The sequence below is a fragment of the Salvelinus sp. IW2-2015 genome, linkage group LG32 (assembly GCF_002910315.2).
Source record: "Salvelinus sp. IW2-2015 linkage group LG32, ASM291031v2, whole genome shotgun sequence".
NCBI lineage: Eukaryota > Metazoa > Chordata > Actinopteri > Salmoniformes > Salmonidae > Salvelinus > Salvelinus sp. IW2-2015.
In genome coordinates this window covers 8,849,768-8,859,042 of record NC_036871.1, presented here as the reverse complement: position 1 = coordinate 8,859,042, position 9,275 = coordinate 8,849,768, and positions in this window count along the sequence as shown.

Sequence of the window (9,275 nt, the reverse complement as noted above, 5' to 3'; positions counted from 1 at the left end):
GGTTTTAATTTCTTAACACGTTTTTATTGGTCAGTTCCAGACCGTGTGAAACAAGCGAAAAGTCACTATTCTTGATAGAGAATCATACTGTTCCATTTGAATGTTAACAAAGCACACATAACAAACACCTCACTTAAACTAAAAGGAATGTTGACGTTAGTCTACCAGTTTTTCATTTATTACCAATAAATCTTAATTATTAGGCCTATAACTCATTATGATGTCTCTTCGGCTGTCATCTGTTGTGTTTTGTGAATAAGGGTCATTATAATTACTCTTGTATAATTGGGCAGCAAACAGCCTACCGGTTTTTCATTTACCAATAAATCTATGTTTGATTATTAGTCAAGACTTCCTTTTAAGTTTGCATTATTACATGTGTAATTAAACGAACAAGTATTGTAGTTAACTGTAACGACTCATAGTTACAATGTAATAACATGTACCTGGTAGTAGTTGCAGTCTGTAATTACAGAAGTGTAACAACTAATGCTTGTTATCATGCTTGTTACAAATGGGCAGGTTTCCACTAAATTCAACGACTTAGTGTTTTGCTTCTTCTCAGCTGCATCCGATTCATTATTCAATCATGTAACCTTGTAATGTTGAACATTATCACTTTTGGATGTGACGCAATGGTGCAATAATTTATTTATCCCAGGAATTATAGCATGTCAAGGAATTAAGGCTTAATGTCTGCCCATCTGTGCAACACGCTCGAAATAACGATGACCTTGAACATCCTGACCAGTTGCATCACTGCCTGGTACGGCAATTGCTCGGCCTCTGACCGYGGGTCAGGGTAGTGCGTACGGCCCAATACATCACTGGGGCAAAGCTGCCTGCCATCCAGGACCTCTACACCAGGCGGTGTCAGAGGAAGGCCCTAAAAATTGTCAAAGWCCCCAGCCACCCCAGTGGCAAGCGGTACCGGAGTGCCAAGTCTAGGACAAAAAGGCTTCTCAACAGTTTTTACCCCCAAGCCATAAGACTTCTGAACAACCTCCTTGCTTGTTCTGCCAACTCAACTCACAAGTGTCCCATTGGAAACATCAAGGTGTGGTCTATCTTGGGTTAGTTGTAAACATCTTTGGTGGTGGGGATGGTGCCAGGTTTCCTCCAGATGTGACTCAATCTTGGTTTCATCAGTTCAATCTTGGTTTCATCAGACCAGAGGATCTTGTTTCTCATGGTCTGAGASTCCTTTAGCCTCTGGCCACTCTACCATAAACTCTACCATRMAAGCCTGATTGGTGGAGTGCTGCAAAGATGGTTGTCCTTCTGGAAGGTTCTCCTGTCTCCACAGATGAACTCAGGAGCTTTTTTCAGAGTGATCAACRGGTTCTTTGTCACCTCCCTGACCAAGTCCCTTCTCCACCAATTGCTCAGTTTGGCCGGACGGCCAGCTTTAAGAAGAGTCTTGGTGGTTCCAAACTTCAATGCTGCAGACATTTTTTGGTAGCCTTCCCCACATCTGTGCCTCGACATAATCCTGTCTCATAGCTCTACRGACAATTCCTTTGACCTCATGGCTTGGTTTTTGCTCTGACATGCACTGTCAATTGTGGAGCCTTATATAGACTGGTGTGTGCCTTTCCAAATCATGTCCAATCAATTGAATTTACCACAGATGGACTCCAATTTAGTTGTAGAAACATCTCAAGGATGATCAATGGAAACAGGATGTACCTGAGTTCAATTTTGAGTCTCATAGCAAAGCGTCTGAATACTTATGTAAACAAGGTATTTTAGTTTTTTATTTGTAATACATTTTCAAACATTTCTTAAAATTGGTTTTCGCTTTGTCATTATGGGGTATTTGTGTGTAGATTGATGAGACATGTTTTTATTTAATACATTTTAGAATAAGGCTGTAATGTAAGAAAATGTGGAAAAAATCAAGGGGCCTGAATTCTTTTGAAATAGCTAAATCCTGTGTAACACCTAGTAACTACATTGTATTTATACAGATATAACATGTGCTCTGTGATGTACTAGTGTGTTTATTCTCCCACTTGGATGGCGCGTCCATAAGCTTTAAATTGAGGGCCAGGTTGTGAGGATGGGTAATGTACTGTAAAGTACACATTAATTACAAGTAAGTACTCCTCAAGATACACAGGATTCAGCTAGTTAAAATTAAGTGTAACACCTAGTAACTACATTGTACTTATGTAGATATTTCATGTACTCTGGTGTTCTAGTGTCTTTATTTTTCACTTGGAATGGCGCTTTCAGAAGCTGACAATTAGATTCTCAGRATGGGTAACGTACTTTGCAGGTACACTATAATTACAAGTAAGTACCCCTCAAGATGTACTGAATTTGAACTAGCTAAATCCCGTGTAACAACTAGTAATTACATTGTACTTATGTGGATATTGCATGTACTCAATGGTGTACTAGTGTGTTTATTCTCACAGTTGGATGGCGCTTCCAGAAATGTAAAAAATGAGGGCCAGGATGTCTGGATGGGTATAAGTACACATTAGTTACAAGTAAGTACCCCGCAAGACACACTTCATTTGAATTAGTAATTACAACTAGTGATTACATTGTACTTAGGCAAACATTAAATGTACTATGCTTTGAAATAGTATCTTAATCCTCATCATGGAYGACTCTCGTATAAAATCTGTTTTTATAAACTCGACCAAGTTAATCTAGATGGTATGCTATATTTTGGGGGAAAGTGCTAGCATCAACGTTGACTGGAGATACTGAATATTTTGAGCAGTGCATATGCATGGTTAAGTAATTAGAGCCTATTGAGCATAGGCTATAATCTCTCAGACACCCAGCGCATCCACAATGGATCCCATTGGATGCAGCTGAGAAGAAGCGAAGCAATAAGTTGGTGAATTTAGTGGAGACCTGCCCATTTGTAACAAGCATGATAACAAGCATTAGTTGTTACACTTCTGTAATTACAGACTRCAACTACTACCAGGTACATGTTATTACATTGTAACTATGMGTCGTTACAGTCGACTGCAATACTTGTTACAGTGTAATTACACATGTAATTGCACTGTATTAAGGACTGCTTAAAAGGAAGAGTTACCAATTATTATAACTCATGGCATTTATTTGACTATAGTCAGATGATGACAATACAATTGYGTTTGGCTCAATATAATTACTCTTGTAGAATTGGCCAGCAAACCAGCTTAGAATAAGAGTATTCAAGGACAAGGGTTAACAATAAAATCCATCACTAATATGACTCCCACCAGAAAACTACTGTACACAACAGATGAAAAGACAATGGCAAATTAACTTAATGACTTCTACATAACGTTTGACTGATATTTACTTCTCTGCCAAGTGTGTTAACATGCTCAACACCATTGTTATTGATGGCTGTGACCCTAAGTTAGAATTTATCCCKAGASAGGCCACAAGAGTCTTTAAGCAAACTGGCAACAGGACCCGATTGCATCTCTGCTTTATGCTGAGGAACTTACACTAGCCTGGGTGCCTGTCTTTCAGAGGTCTGTACATTCCCTATCATCACCCATCTTCCCCAAAAGCCTTCGATCTCCCAAAGAAAACAAAGACCGTAGACCTGTTGCTCTGACCTCTATTGTAACGAAGTGTCTTGAAAATATCATGGTGAGTAAGCTTCAGTCAGACTAAAACACACTGTTGGACCCGTATCAGTTTGCGTCCAAATACAAAACGTGGCACTGATGAAGCAATCCTCAGCGTAGTGCATTTCGTCCTGCAACATCTGGAGAACCTGAAGGCCTATGCTCGACTGCTATTTGTGTATTTTAGTTCAGCATTGAACATATTGCAGCCGCACATCCTCCTCAGTAAGCTCAGACAGATGTCAGTCAAACCCTACACCATCAGGTGGTATCACTCATTTCTGACCAACAGGACCCAGCAGGTACTAGTAAATGAGACTCTGTCTGAGCCCCAAGGTCATTAAGGTGCCCCCCAAGGCTGAGAGTTCACCCATCCTATTCACACTGTATACAAATGAATGTACACGTAGACACCCTGATAACTATGTTGTCCAGTTTTCTGATGATACTGCCATTCTGGGTCTAATGTATAGACACCGACACTACTGTGTATTGGTCAGAGATACGGAGGTTTGTGCAGTGGTCAAACAAACTGAGGAAATGKTTTTTGACCCCAAATCTGTTGGTGACCACTCACCTGTGGGGGTCTATAATGTGGACATTACTCAGGTCCAGTCTTACAAATGCTCTAGGGTCCATCAACGCCTTTATTTTCTACATAGGTTCAGGGCTTTTGGAGTTAAACAGAAGGTCATGCTCCTATTCTTGTCAGTTACCTTCAAATCACAAATCAATGGCCTGGTCCAGACAGCTATGAAGGTGATAGGTGTGAGATAGTCTGCAGTGACTGTTGCTGTCTTTGATCAAACAATAGGAGACAGGCTAAGAAAATAATATCTGACCTCTCCCATGTACTCCACCCAGAGTTTCAGCTTTTCCCCTCAGGCAGACGCAACATGGTTCCTCAGTGTAAGCTGAACAGATATAAGCACTCCTTCATCCCCCTGTCAATCAAACTCMTAAACAGCAATATGTAGGGGGAGACCGTGTGCAATGTGACATGCACCGAGTGTACAAAACATTAGGAACACCTTCCTAATATTGAGTTGCACCCCATTTTGCTCTCAGAACAGCCTCAAGTCATTGGGGCTTGGACTCTACAAGGTGTCAAAAGCGCTCCACAGGGATGCTGGCCAATGTAACCTTCAATGCTTCATACAGTTGTGTCAACTTGGCTGGGTGTCCTTTGGGTGGTGGACTTCTTGATACACACAGGAAACTGTAGAGCATGAACAACTTGTTGTAGTGTAGCAGTTCTTGACACAACCAAACCGGAGCGCCTGGCACCTCCTAACATACCCTGTTCAAAGGTACTACAATCTTTTGTCTTGCCCATTCACCCTCTGAATGGCACATACACAATCCTTGTCTCAATTGACTCAAGGTTTATAAATCCTTCTTTAACCTTTAACTTCTCTAGGGTAGGGGGCAGCATTCGGAATTTTGGATGAAATGCATGCCCAAATTAACTGCCTGCTTCTCAGGCCCAGAAGATATGATATGCATATAACTGGTAGATTTGGATAGAAAACAACTAAGTTTCCAAAACTGTTAAAATAGTGTCTGTGAGTATAACAGAACTGATTTGGCAGGCGAAAACCTGAGAAAAATCCATTCAGGAAGTAGTTTATTTTTTGGTTTTGTAGTTTTCTATTCAATGCCATTACAGTATCCATTGACTTAGGACTCAAATTGAGTTTCTATGCCTTCCACTAGATGTCAACAGTCTTTAGAAATTGTTTCAGGCTTGTATTCTGAAAATGAAGAAGTAAGAGCAGTCTGAATGAGTGGACCATAAAGTGTCACAGAGCTTTTTCATGTGCGAGACAGAGAGAGTGCGTTTTTTGTTTACCTTTTTTTTTTAAGGGGTGATCAGCTTAATATTGCAGAAAGAATGTTGCTTCCAATGTAATTGTCTGCATCATTTCAATCCCCCATATTTTTTGGGTAAATATATATATATCCATACATGCATGCATACATATACACATATATACAATACACATACCTATATAGACATACATATTTTTTAAGAATATACCTTTATTATTATTCCCCGCAACCCTACCACCGATCCCCCAATTGGAGTAAACTAATAAACACTTCTGCTTTTACCTTCAATTTATACATCTTATACCCATTTACAGACACAGTCTACTTTACAATAGTTCTCTCTTGTTTGTTCTTAGTCCTTCCTCTATTTCTGTTGTCCATCCAGTTTGATTTCCACTTGTAACTGTGCTATTTCACAAAGCTCCGCCACCTATACACATGTCACAGATCCCGTATGCCCTACATTGTTTATTTTGTTATTAGTCCCACCCTTCAGTTCCACTCAACCCTTCCCATCTATCTTCCAACATCATCCATTTCGGATTTTTATTTGCCATATATTTTTCAACTGTGCTGTGATGCTTCACAAAAGATTTGAACCTTCCTATTCTCATAGCTTCTACAGATTGTAAATTAAAAATAAACATTTTTGCTAAAATAATTATTATATTCTTGATTGATTGACTATGGCTTTTCAAATCCCCCAGTATTGCTATCTGTAGATTAGTTCTAGGCAAATGTTGCAATTCTTCAGCCATTCCTGGACCTGTGACCAAAAACCGAGCTACATATGGACAATACCAAAATAAATGATCTAATGACTCTGCCTCCTCACAGGCAGAATCTGCAGAGCTGGGAAGATTGTATCCCCCATATATATAACATTCTATTAGTTGCAAGAATTTTGTACAGTAATTTATATTGAAAAATTCGAAGTTTTGAATCCGGCGTTGTTTTGCGTCATCAATTCATAAACCATGTGCCATGGAATGGGTAACATCGAAAATCTCTTCCCAACTATTTTGCAATTTATATGGCCCAGCTGGTCAGTTTTGGTCCTTAAATGAAATTGGTATATGTTTTTATTTATCACACTTTCTTTAACATTTATGTTCTTTGATATAGGGCCGACATACAAGTTCCTTACTTTTTTCCCTTCTACTTGCTTCTTCCATTTTTGTGGTAATGCTGCAATTAATTGGTTGTAATTTTGGGTAGAGCAGACATTTCCACATGTCTGTGTTAGCTGCATGTGTGACATAATCTTGTTTACCTTTTAAATTGACTAAGTTATTGTCCGGTTGAAATATTATCGATTATTTAGGCTAAAAACAACCAGAGGACTGAATATAAACATCGTTTGACATGTTTCTATGAACTTTACGGATACAATTTGGATTTTTTTTGTCTTCCTGTTTTGACTGCGTTTGAGCCTGTGGATTACTGTAGAAAACGCGCGAACAAAACKGAGGTTTTTGGATATAAAGAGACTTTATCGAACAAAATAAACATTTATTGAGTAAATGGAATGTCTGCTGAGTGTAACCATATGAAGATCATCAAAGGTAAGGGATTCATTTTATCTCTATTTCTGACTTGTGTAACTGTTCTATTTGGCTGGTTACTGTTTGTAATGATTTGTCTAGTGGGCTTTGTTCTCAAATAATCGTAAGRTATGCTTTCGCCGTAAAGCATTTTTTAAAGCTGACACCGTGGTTGGATTCAAAAGAAGTTCATCTTTAAACCTATGTAAAATATGTTTTGTTTTCTGAATTTTTATAAAGAGTATTTCTGTATTTGAAGCCCAGCAGTTTCACTGGCTGTTGAAGAGGTGGGACGCTAACGTCTCACGTACCCAAGGAGATAGATCCAATTATCAAAGGTCTACTTTACCATCGCCCTGTAAGCAGAGTTGAAAAATGTACAGGGAGAACACATTGGATTTCAATACCAATGCTTAAACTACTTGGCCATCGCAGCAGTAGGAATCTAAGGAAAGTGATGAGGAGAAAGCAGAAGTGGGCTATACGCTTCGAGCAAGGTAAGAACATGGGTGGGGAGACCCCATTGAAATTCAGGTCCAACGTCTAAAGAACTCGGCCATTGCAGCTGTTGGAATGCAAATAAATGRATTGGGAATTGGAAACAGACATCATTGGAGCAAAATGGTCAACTTGATGGCACGACATATTGATCTTATTTTGGCAAATCACGCCTTCACCACTCGGCCATCACAGCTTTCTGAATTAGCTCACACAAAGACAAAAGTATTCTGAGCACTTGAATCACTGGACAAGTCCATGCATTAAAGAGATTATCCATATCAATTCACCAAGGATATGTTCAAAATAAATACCCTGGGAGCAGGGTTCAAACCTGCGCAGGAAGATACGTTTGGATTTCAAGTMMAACGCCTTAACCACTCGGCCATCACAGCTTGCTCTGTTATTTTGCCGGCCTTAACAAGTGGGCTATCTCACAAACAGCAGGGTCAGTACTGAAGAGCCTATTTGAACTCTTTGTCTAGGAAGATGTATTCTGAGCACTTGAATCAAAGGACAAGTCCACGGTTTAAGGACATTATCCACTTATCCAATCAAATTATCCAATCACCAATTGACATGTTGCAAAAAGACTCGTTAGTCAAAGCGCTGAGTGAGCAGGGTTCGAACCTGCGCGGGAGGACCCCATTGGATTTCGAGTCCAACGCCTTAACCTCTCGCCATCAACAGCTACTTCTGATTACCTACAACGCCTTAACCAGTCGCTATCTCGTTCTGACCATTTTTTCCTCTATAAAAAACAGATTTATCCTACTGAAGCCTACTTGAAATGTTTATTATTGAAGATTAATTCTGAGCACTGGATCAAAGACATGTCCACGCATTATCCATATCAAGTGCCCAATGACATGTTACAAATAACCACTGGATCGTCAAGAGCTGCGCGCAGGTTCAAACCTGCGCTGGGAGAACCCATTGCGCTTCGAGTCCAACGCTTTAACCACTCGCAATCAAAGCTTGCTAGGATTATCACACAAGGACAAAAGTATCCAAATTCAAACTCGCGCTAATTTAAATATTTTTCAAGCAAAGTAAATAAGCTATTTTCTGAGCACTTCAATCGTTGGACGAGCCCATAAAGGAAGTACAATTTAAATTCAGAGAGATAGTTGCCAATTATTAAAAGTCACTTTACCATCGCCACAGTGTGAAAACAGATACAGGGAGCACACATTGGATTCAATTCCAATGCTTAAACCACTTGGCCATCGCAGCAGTAGGAATCTTAATGGAAAGATGATGAGGAGAAAGCAGAAGTGGGCTATACGCTTCGAGCAAGTAAGAACATGGGTGGGGAGACCCCATTGAAAATTCAGGTCCAACGTCTAAAGAACTCGGCCATTGGAGCTGTAGAATGCAAGTAAATGGATTGGGATTTGGAAACAGACATCATTGGTGTAAAATGGTCAACTTGATGGCACGACATATTGATCTTTTTGCGCCAAGTAACCTCGGTCCTTTCCAAAGCTGTGAAGTTTGGAAGTTAATGTGCAATCAAAAAACTATGTCCAGAGAAAGTACAAGTGGACTATCACTGAGAATAAGAGTTTAAAAAAGAGCAGAGAGGACCCAATTGGGTTTCAAGTCTGAGACTAACCACCTGGCTCGCAGTATTTCCCATCGTAAATCTAACACAAACAGCAGTATCTGTACTGAAGAGCCTATTGAACTGTTGTCAAGGCAAGTATATCTGAGCACCTGAATCATTGGACAATTCCATGTATTAAGGACATTATCCATATCAAGTCACCCAGTATATGTTAAAAATTAGACTGGTTTGCCATAG